This window comes from Arachis ipaensis, chromosome B10 (assembly GCF_000816755.2).
Source record: "Arachis ipaensis cultivar K30076 chromosome B10, Araip1.1, whole genome shotgun sequence".
NCBI classification, from domain to species: domain Eukaryota; kingdom Viridiplantae; phylum Streptophyta; class Magnoliopsida; order Fabales; family Fabaceae; genus Arachis; species Arachis ipaensis.
The window spans coordinates 108,518,698-108,530,269 of NC_029794.2; positions in this window are offsets into that span (position 1 = coordinate 108,518,698).

Consider the following 11,572-nt stretch of genomic DNA (forward strand, 5'->3'; position numbering starts at 1 on the left):
GGAAACCATATAACCCATTATGTGACAGGTTTTAACACCACATGCTCGCAAGCTGTCTGCTTGTATTTTATCGACGTCATTAAGCCCACGATTCACAGCAATAAGATGTCTGTACTTAGGTGGATACAGTGGATGATTGTGTTTACTCTCAAAGACACTGACTTTCCACTTACCCGTCCTATAGTGACGAATGAAACGAATCCTAGCCTTGCAATTGACACAAATAATTGCCCTATGCTCCCTTTAATTTAAGGTGCTTCCAATGTCTTTCTCCTGCTTTATTGTAAACCAATTGTCTCGTATTAATGTTTCCATTAGCATCTACCAGCTTCAAGTCTTTTCGGGATACAAATCTGTAGCACTTGGCATATTCGGCATAAAACTCACAAACATGAGATTCCGTATCAAACACCAATCCCCATATGTCTTCGATGGTCAAATTAGTTATTAATTTTTCAAAACCATCAACATTAATTGTATCAGCCTTTGCCTTATCTATAGTTACATCCACCATATCATCACTTTCATCAGAAGTGCACTCATACTCAAAATTTAAATCCTCAGAGTGATCACCATCCTTATACGACTCTTTGCCATCATCCTCCATAGCCGAAATTAAAATTTTAACATGTTAAATACTAAATAAATGCTAGGAGAATGGAATAAAAAAAATGAACTCAATTTTTTATGACCAAAATTATTAGTCAATCAAATTCTATGAAAGCTAAGGGTTATTACTGCAATAAGTATAAGCAAGAAGATTCAAACAAAAATTAAAAATATGCAATTGTCATGTAGTCGTGTTTGGTTTATATTTAGAGTTGCTAGTTTAATCTCTTTTACTTAATATTTATATTGCTTGCTTTCTCTAAAAAGTTTAAATCTCTACTAGCTATTCATTACCCTTTGTTTTTTTCCATTAGTATTGATCATAATTCATAACTCATGACTTTTTCATACCAAGGCAAGTGTATATTTTCTTGAAAATATTGAATCCTTGCCAAATGACATACACTCGTAGATTACTATACAATCTAAAATCAACCTTACTGGTATTTGCTAAATTAATTAATGACATTTGATAGTCACAAATATTCAACCAAATTTACTAATCATTTTGTTCTTTCTCAAACTTCTGATGCTCCAGCATAATTCAAGATCCAATTTTAGTAATATATTCCTTAAAAATTAAACTAAATGTATAACTCTTTTCATAAAAATCAATAACTCCATCTATTTCAATCTTACACATGATAACATGGTAATGTTAAACAAAAGCCCCGCCCAAAACTCCAAACTAGAATGGATACAGATAGGTGGAAAAAAAGATATTGTCTCTAGAGCAAAATTAAATCCTAGTAGAGGGCCACCATCAGTTCTCAATAGTATGATGCCATTCTCAAGGAGCAACCATAGTTTACCCAGCAACTTGGTCAAGATCCCTTCGTCCGTTTGAAGTTATTCTCCTATCCCTAAAATACAAATGGAAAAAAAAGGAAAACTTAGCATGCAATTAAGTAAAGCATCATGGTTTCTCATGCCAACGCCATTTTAAATAACCACACTTCGAGATGCACAATGCCAAGTTTTCAAATAAAATATATATAAATAAAAAAGAGCTTTAAAAGTAGTAACTATTCAATAACTGCTACTACTTTGGTATGCTCAGTGGCTCAGTGTAGTGAATGAAGCAGCAGCATTTATGAGATTCGATTCTCTTTGAAGACTGAACTTGTAGCGCTGCTCATACCCTCATACTTGTTGGTGTGCCTATATATCAAGGTACTAACTTTCATAATATTGATTATATTGCATCATTTCTTCTTTCTTTAAGCTTTCTCCTGCATTATTACATTCACTACCTTGCTTTTGTTCTCACACAAATGTTCCTCTTTTTTATTTTGGAGCCATACACTCGCAGACTGTAGACTCTAGTTAGCATTATTTTATATAATTATGTGTTTATTTTAAGTTGTTTAGTCTATATAATAAGGTTTTGTTGTTGTTTGTTAACATTTGTAAATAGTGTTTATGCCCCTAGTTCATTTTGTACCCCAAGTATTTTTTTATTGATAAATCACTGCAAAAATCCAAACTTGTCCTTATTCAAGCAAGATTTAATGAAGGAGGTAGCATAATGTGAAAATGAACCTGAAGCAACATAATGATAATCAAATAGATGCATTATGTATCTCTTTCATACAACATTTAATAGGGATGTGTTTCCACATCAAGAAATAGAAGATACATGCACTATAATATCTCAATAACCATTCTCTCTAGTTTAGATGGAGAAATATACACCAAGTATTTGAGCAGAATAAGAAACGAAGTTGTGTGCATGGCAAATATAAGACTATACAAGAAACATGAAAGACACTTGTTTGACCCCATCCATCAAACAACACTGATATTTAGCTTGGGACTTGCACTATCATACTGCTCAACTTTAAATATTTTGCAGGGAATTCTCAAAACCAAAGTTAAAATGTATAGATGGACATTAAATTTAACCCAATGACAATATAAAGGCTAAAGCCTTCAATGTATAGGCACATAAATCATCTATCTTGCATGCAATGGCTTTAGATTCTTCATTTTACACATAGTTGAAAGTGCAAACTTCAAAAGTGATACTGACCTTATAAAAGTCAATTGCAAGCAAAGACACTTAACATATAGTATTGTCTCAGTCTCAGTCTTTATAACTTTATGTTTGGAATCATAACTGAATTACAAGGCATACAAATTCAATTGAATGTCATGACAAGAGTTTTTTTTAGATTAGTTTTAAGGTGAATAATCTCCGGTTGAATAACTAGTGAATAAATTTGGTGAATAAATTTTACATCTTTATAGTCACATTGCTTGAAATTTGGTTTTAAAAAAAAAGATATATAATGAAAATATATTCATCAACAGTCTACAAGATGAACAAATAAACTCTATCCCATATTAATCATCTTTGTTAGCGTTACAAAATATATGACAACAAGATCTATTCCATAGGTATAAACATACTACTAAATATGTCACTTTGTCTTTTAATTCATCATGAACTTCATTTGATACTATTGAACAAACTTTATTGTTCTGAGTGTAAAGTTTTGTATGTACTTAAATCAACATATATTAAGCTTCAGCATTAATAAGTAACTTGACACTTTATTCCTTTCAATTAGTATAAATAAGTCAACAATAAATTAAAAAAAAATTCAGCATTTAAAAGTAATAAACTAACCATAATTATAGAACAGTTTACTTATCATGTCAATGAAGCCTGTTCATATAATTCAGGCATAAGCATTGAGCCAATGTATATTACTAATACTTTGGTAGGTAATTCTCACAAGAAGTCAACTATAACCATTACCAATAACTAGAACTGTTTGAAAACTTAAACACATGTACACAACCTATACTATTACTACAAGAAAATAAAGTATTTGTAACAAAAATTTTGTATCAAACTTTAAATTGTTACAAATTGTTAGTTTTTGGTAACAAGAATTAACTATTGTTACAAAATAAAGATCTTTTGTAACTAAAATTATTTTTTTGTTATAAAATATATTATTTTTGTAACGAAAAGTCGTTTTGTTGCAAAAGTTTAAAATGATTTGTAACGAAAAGATGTTTTGTTACAAATGCTCAAAATATTTTTGTAACGAAAAGTTGTTTTGTCACAAGTTCAATATCTTTTCTAACAAAAAATTATTTTGTTGCAAAAGTTTAATATATTTTCTAATGAAAAGTTGTTTTGTTATAAAAGTTCAATACATTTTGTAATGAAAAAGTATCTTGTGACAAAGTTCAATATGTTTTACATTAAGAAGACTTCATGAGTAATTCTTCTAATAATAAAACATTGTGTATAATTTAAACTTTAAAATTTAAAATTTAAGTGATTAAAAAATAAGATGAAATTGAAATTTGAATTTTTTTATTTTTTGCTAAAATTTTTAAACTATTCCCTTCTTCTAAAACTTAGTCCTAATATCATAATTTCACAATAACACACACAAAATAAAGAGAATAAAGACGGATAAACAAAGAGAAAAAAAAATACAAAGATGGAAGAAGAGAAAAAGGGAATTTAAATAAATTACAACTCTTATATAATTTTTTTAATTGGACATTTTGTATATTTAAATTTTGAATTTAAAAAATAATTTGTAAAATTATTATATTACTTATATATTTTATCCAAAATCTAAACTCCTAAATAAAACATAATTTTAACCTAATTTTACAAAATATTCACGCATCTGAGAAAGGGAACAGAGGAGGAAGGAGAGTGCGAAGGAGAACCAGTGCGTGAGGGGGAGGAACGGCGCCGCGGGGCCTAGTGCCGCCACTGGCGTCGTGTCGCCTGGAGAGGGAGGAAGAGCCGCGTCTGGGAGAGGGAGAACCAGAGGGAATGTCGCGCGAGAAGGAGGGGACGCCTTGTCGTTGCTGTGCCTCCATCGCCACTGATTCGCCGCCGCACTTCGTCGCTACCGCCGAAGCTTCCCTCACCACCGTCGACACCGATTAGGGCAGAGGAGAGTGGAACGTGAGAGAGAGAGACGCATGGGAGAGAAGAGAAGAAACGCGACAAGGAGGAGAAGGACGAGGTCCGTCATCGTGCCGTTCTGATCCGCCGCCGCCGCTGTCGCCAATTGGGGCCAAAACCGTTACCGTCACGCCCTGTTTCCGTTGATAGAGCCGCCATTGGAGTTGCTGTTTCGGTTCCAATTCCTCCATTTTTGAAACTGTAAGCTTTAATCCTTGCTCTGCTTCCATCATTCTTCTTTCATTTCATTCTTTGGTTTATTGGAATTACTAACTTTAATTTTCATGGTTTTCGTTCTGCAGAGCGTGAAAGAATCGAAGCCAACAAAGGGATGCGATGAAGTTTGTGTTAGTTTTCCTTAAAGACCAGAGATCTGTGTAGTATAAGGTTTCAGAAAATGCATAGTTAATTTATTATTCTTGTTTATACTGTGACTGTCCATGAGTGTTCTTTATTTTTTTCTTTAAGTGATATTCTTTTTTGTTGAAGTGTTCTTGTTTGCCTTTAATTTATATGCTTTGTTTGTTGCCTCTTACATAAATAATGAATACAGATGCATCATTTTAATCCTGTAAATGGTAGTTAATTAGTTAGTACACATCAGGTTATGTTTGTGGGTTGTTTTGTGTCTTAGTTGTAAAATCTGATTAATTAATGACTAATTAGCTCATAAATTATAATTTATTCTAGAAAGCCAAAAATGTGATTTTTATGGCTTAATATGATAGAGGAAATTAAAACGAGAATTTTGATACCAATTTTAAAAGAATCGGCCCAAAATTAGACCGAACGGGCTAAATTGGGCCAACCAGACCCATATTGGACCCTTGGCCCAACCAAACTAAACCTAAAACCCTAAAAAAAGTACTCTCTCTCCTCTCTAAACCTCACTCACGCTGGAAAAAGGAAAATGGGAGGGGAAGAACACTCTTCCAAAGTTCCAACTCTCATTTGATTTTCAAACCACCATAACTTTTGATCCGAAGCTCCAATTACCGCACCGTTTGCGGCCTCACGTTCATCGTGACGAGCTCTACAAAATCCACTACTTTGTTCTTCAGGTAAACCACGATTTTAGTCCAGTTTTTTCAGCCTTAAATTCGAATTTTATGGAAAAAAAGTGTTGAGTTTTTGGGCTCTTTGATGTTATAGGATCCAACTAGCTTGAAGGAGAAGAGTAATCTTGTCTCCTTGATCCTTGGGTATGGTAAGATTCTCAATCCTAGTGGAATTTGTTGGTTTATGATGTTTGGGTATTGAGTTGTGTGTTTAGATTTGATAATTGTGGCTTAGGTAGTGTGTATGTGAATATTGAAGCTTGATTGAGGTCTTGGAGAGCTTGGAATAAACTCTTGTGTGCTAAAATTCTGTTCTTGGAGGTGTTGAGGCCTTAAGAGCTTGTGAAAAAGTGATTTGGAGGTGTTCCAGATTAAACGGGAAATGGGCTAACGTATGGTCTTGGTTTCCTGTATCTAAAATGTAATGTGGTGTGAAAACTTAGGCTAAAGGCCCTAAGATAGGATTTGAATGGTTGAGATAAATTATGTGGTTATGTATGTGATTAAGGAATATTGATGTTTTGATGGGGTGATGCATGAGAGATATGCATGTTTTGATATATGCTTAATGATTGATTGAGGTTGAATTGTGGGTGAAGCCATATTGATGGTGAAGGTGATATTAATTGTGTGTATTGATAGTTGATTGGAAATGGTATTGTTGGTAATTGGGATGAGAAAATATGTATAATATGATATTGTGTTTGAAGTTGAGTTACTTGGTTGAAATTGGTTAAAATGATGGATTGGTGGGTTATAATTTGATAAAAATATTAATGTATGAGTTGAGGAGGCTTGAGGTTGATTTTTGGTATGTTTTGGTTGATTTTAAAAAGGGTTGGAATTGGTTTGTTTTGAAAAATGGCACTTTGTGGTTTTATATGAAAATGTGGTTTTTGGGTATACTTTGACGGAGCACAACTTATACTCTAGATTCCCGATTTGTACCAAACTTATTTAGAAATAAAATTGGATCCGAGATGTTTATGTCGTTCGAAGAACGGGTGAAAAATAATTTAAAATGGAGAAGTTATGCTCATCGGAAGATTGGGGTTTGAAACTGTGAATTCTGCAGCTTTTTAACTTAGTAAAATTTTTGGCAGAACGCACTCCCACGCGTATGCGTGGCCGACGCACATGCATCGTTTTCAAATGTTCACTACCCACACGTGCGCCTGGTTGACGCGTACGCGTTGATGAGCTAATTCAATTGCCCAACCAAATTTCCCGAGAGTTGTGCGGGAATTGCGCGGGTTTTGTGCATGGGGCACAAAACGCACCCACACGTACGCGTGGCTGACGGGCAGGCGTCACTTGGCTTTTATTCCATCCACGCGTGCGTGTGGGCGACGCATACGTGTCACTATGACTTTTGACTTTCCACGCCTGCGCATGAGCGACGCGCACGCGTGACCCCATTTTCTCCCCAAATTTGATTTTTGAGTTTTCAAAGCCAAATTTCAGACTTCTAAGCCTCCGATCTCACCCCTTATATCTTAAGTCCTTGTGATATGCCTAGCCATGGGAAGGAACTAGAAAATATGGTAACTTGTGGATAAAGTAATGGGAAAATTAATGATGAATGATGATCAAGGATCATTGTATGAGATACAGAGGATGGATGTGGAAGTGCTTGATATGCCATGAGCCAAAGGGCTGTTATTGTTAATAAATTGGCTGATTATGGATTGAATTATGAGCCAGATGTCTGAGTTATTGCCGAATTATGGCTGAGCCATTATTGAATTATGGCTGAGTATGATTGCATATATGCGTATTGAATGAAATGTGAATGTTGCACTTCCACTATCTGAGATACGAGTTTCCCTGGGAGAAAGCAGTGGCTAGTCACCATGTGCTCCAGGTGGAGACTCGATACTCTGTTGACCCTATGTCGTAAGTATGGTCAGACACTGTGAAAGTTCCGGATGAGCTCGCCCCCGTGAATATACACCAGTGAGGGTGTTGGATATGAATTATGATTTATGTTGTGAATAACTCGAGTTGGGGATGCACGACAGAGGGACAGTCCAATGGTTAGCTACCAGGACTTGTCGGGTTGGCTTTATAACCGACAGATGAGACTCATCAACCATTAAGACAGACATACATCATATGCATATTATGTGAATTGTTTGAAATTGCCTAATTGACTTCATATTACTTGCTAATTGTCTAAATGCCGTATCTATTTTCTATTTGTATATCTCCTTGTCTGATATAATTGTGTTTGCCATATTATATTACTGATGGCGGTTGGGAGGTCTACAGGATTTGGAAAGGGGAATGTTAGTTAGACTGAAGATCTTTAGTCAGTTGCCATTTATGGTTTAGTCTGTTTATAAGCTTAGATTTATCTGTTGGAAGTTCTAGGATTGCCTTCGGCTTTCCCAGGACATTACATGTTAGATATGTGGGTACTGTTACTATACTGAGAACCTCTGGTTCTCACCCATGCGGATTTTGTGGTTTTCAGATGCAGGACGTGAGGCTTCTCGCTGAGGCATGCTGGAGACTTCTGGATTAGCGAAGATCATTGTTTCTTGGGACTTTATTTTGGTGTCATGTAAATAGTTACTATCTCCACTAAATAAATGTATATATATACTGTTTGACTCCTCTTAGAGGTTGTTTTGGAGAACAGGTTTTGGGAGTTTGTCCTTGGGGTTTTCCTTGGGTTTCTTACTTTATGTTTATATATACCATTTACTTCTATGCTCGGACCGGTTATCTTCGCAAACCAGGTCTGGAGTTTTGTTATTCGTATCTTTGGCACTCTCTTGTTATGGATTTGCGTTAGTCTATCTTTTATCTGTTTCGTTACGATATCAATCGGAGTGTTGTGCTTTTCAGTTTAACGATTTTGTTTTATCCCTTTTCTTCAAAGGCTCCTAGTTATAAACATTTTTCACAATACTATATTTACTAAATTTTATTTCTAGAGGTCGTAATACCTCGCCACCTCTGTCTTATGACTTAAGCATAAGGCTCTGTGTGGTAGGGTGTTACATTAGTTCTCTCTCTGGCTTTGAGCATTGCTTATCATTTTTGTGTCTAACTCTCCTATATATAGTTGCCTATTAGCCTGAGAGTTAGTCATCTTGTATATTCACAACTACACTGATCATAGTTTAACTATTCACTAGTATAATCATAGTTTGTAAATACCTTATCTTTATTTTAACATAGATATCTTGAAATGGTTTCTAAGGTTCTTTACGAAGACTTGACAAATGCTACTTCGTTGAATGATTTAGATAATGGGGTTTTATCTGATTTTGGACTTTAATGTGTACACTAAGCAATCAATATTTGGTGCTTGTTCCCATTTGAACTACTGCTTAGGTATGAGTTTATCAAGGGCTAAAAATATTACTTTTCCCTGTTATGAATTTTTTAATTTATTATTTTGTTAATTGTTACTTTCTTTTTGTGACTATACATAATCTTCTTGTTTATCACTTGTTTGGCAGAATATTTTATCTCAGACAAATGGTGAAGAGCAAGATATTGCAAGTACTCATTCTAGCCAAGGGCCATCTAGTCATGGAACTAATGGAAGAGGTGTATCAGTTTATGTTTAGTACTCTATATATACACTCATATGCAGAAAAGTATTCCTAATTATTAATTTATCATGCAACTGACTTTGGAATGATTTATTAAGTGGTAATATAAAGCATGTTGTCATTCTAATGCTAGACAAAATAAGTTACTAGAAGCCATGGGGTTAGATCCCATTATTTTCATAATTCACAGATAGTTTTCTTATGTTAAACAGTGACAAGTGATTCTTGCAAAAATATTCTATCATAATCTGAAAATAGTTAGTATAAATGATCATAATTATTATGATTATTTAAGTTAATAGTGTGATATTATGCAGATTTTTTTTAATAAATTGCTTTATCAAGATCTAAAGTCTACTCTTCAATTGTTACATCGATATGTGGAAGCCATCAAAAGAATTACTGAGTATGTTACTCAACTGAAAAAGAGTTGGGAAAGGACATGGTAAGAATTTTAGAGTTCGTATTCAATGTTGAATAATACGAGTATAGTTTTTTATTTTTCCTGTGCATTTTTAAAGAAAAAACAAATCTTGTTTCTTAAGCTAGTATTTTTTGGATGGTGGTCTTTTTAGGTATGTGGTACTTATTAGAAGCTTCTCCGTGAGAAAGGAGCTCTATGAATATGATGGAGTTTGTAATTTGTAGTTTACATTTTGGAGATTTATAATTCCTTATTTTTCTTGTCCTATGTATCTATCTAGTTCATTAGAATTCTTCAATGTATCTTGTTAGTTTGTACTTTAAAGTTTATATGTTGAAGATTTATAAAATAATCTTAGTTAAATGAAAGATATTTGAACTATCTATGTTATTATAATGTTGACTTGTTAAGTAAATTAGTTAATATATTAATTAATTAAAAAATAATATAATTTGGTAAATTATGTGAAATTTGTATTAAAAAAATTATTACAAAATAAATAGTGTTTGTAACTAAAGAAAAAAATATTACAAAATCAAGTTACATTTTGTAACAAAATTTTATGATAGAAAAAAATATATTGTCACCAAAAATATTTTGAAGATCAAAATTTGTTATCACTTTTGTATCAGAAAAATTTGTTACAAAATATTATTTTGAATTGTAATAGTTCCATTTTTTGTTACAAAAATTTTTTGTAACGGGACATACTACAACAGTCCTTTTTTTTGTTACAAAATTCTTTTGTTTCAAAATTTTGATTTTTTGGAACAATTTTTTTTGTTACAAATATTACTTTTTCTTGTAGTGTATCAATAACGTGGAGATGATTTTGACCTAAATAAATCCTAATCAAAGTCAAAATGTACTTAAAAAAATTATCCAGACTTGACCGCAATTTTCAAATAGAACAATTTGGAGTATTACCAGCAAACCAGCTAAATTAGTGAATTACCAAAATGGATATATTTCAAGTATAATGAGGAAATGAGAAATTATTTTGCAATTCAATATTTTGCAGAGGTTATAGAAAAAAAAGAGAAATTATTTGATAAATTAATAGAGAAAAAGTCTTTTTCTGAGGAACCTAGATGATGTTGGCAAAGAAGTGCAAGTAAACGACGAGAGAGCAGTACTGTGAGCTGCAGCGGCGACAGAGCCGAGGATCATAACAAACCAGTCAAAACGATCGGCGCAGGCGAAGAGGTGGGAGAAAGGCACGACAGCTGGCAGCGGCTCAACCTCCTCCGACTCCTCGATCTCCTCCTCCACCTCAACCTGTTGCGACGTCGAATCCCTACTCAGAATTGAAACCAATGACAAATCCACCCTTATTCACAAGGCAAAATTCAACTACAATTGAGCTATTTGAGAAAACGACGTGGAAGAACTAGGTTCTTCTTCTTTGTCCAGACGGAGGGAAGAACGACGGAGAACGACAAGGTGGCTTCTGGTGCTTGTTGCTACTGCGTGAAGAACGACGGAGAGAGAACGCGGCTACAAGGACGGGAGATAGTGAGGATAGGCTGCTGTCTGGGTAGGGGATTAGGGGTGATGTTGTACTTTATTGGTAGACTGGTATACAAGATGTGTTCTTCTTTTTGGTATGAATGGGGGTAGGAGAGATTAGATTTTTTTTTTTTTGGTGACTGTAGGAGAGATTAGATTAGGATCATGAGAAAGAATTTTTTATTTTTTATTAAGATACGGTTAAACATAGCAAACACACGTATCAGACGAGTGTCGGTGAGTGTCATATCCAAAATGTGTCCGATACGCAAACACGATAACTCAACAAAGTGGAGAATTAACCGAAATACTTGGTCCAACGAACTTCGTGAAAGAAGCAATTACCAATATAATTGGAATAATAATTTTCATAAAAAAAACAGAGAATAATCCAGTAAGAGAATATAAACAACCCATTAAGAGTCAGAATCATATATAATCATATATAGAGAGATTC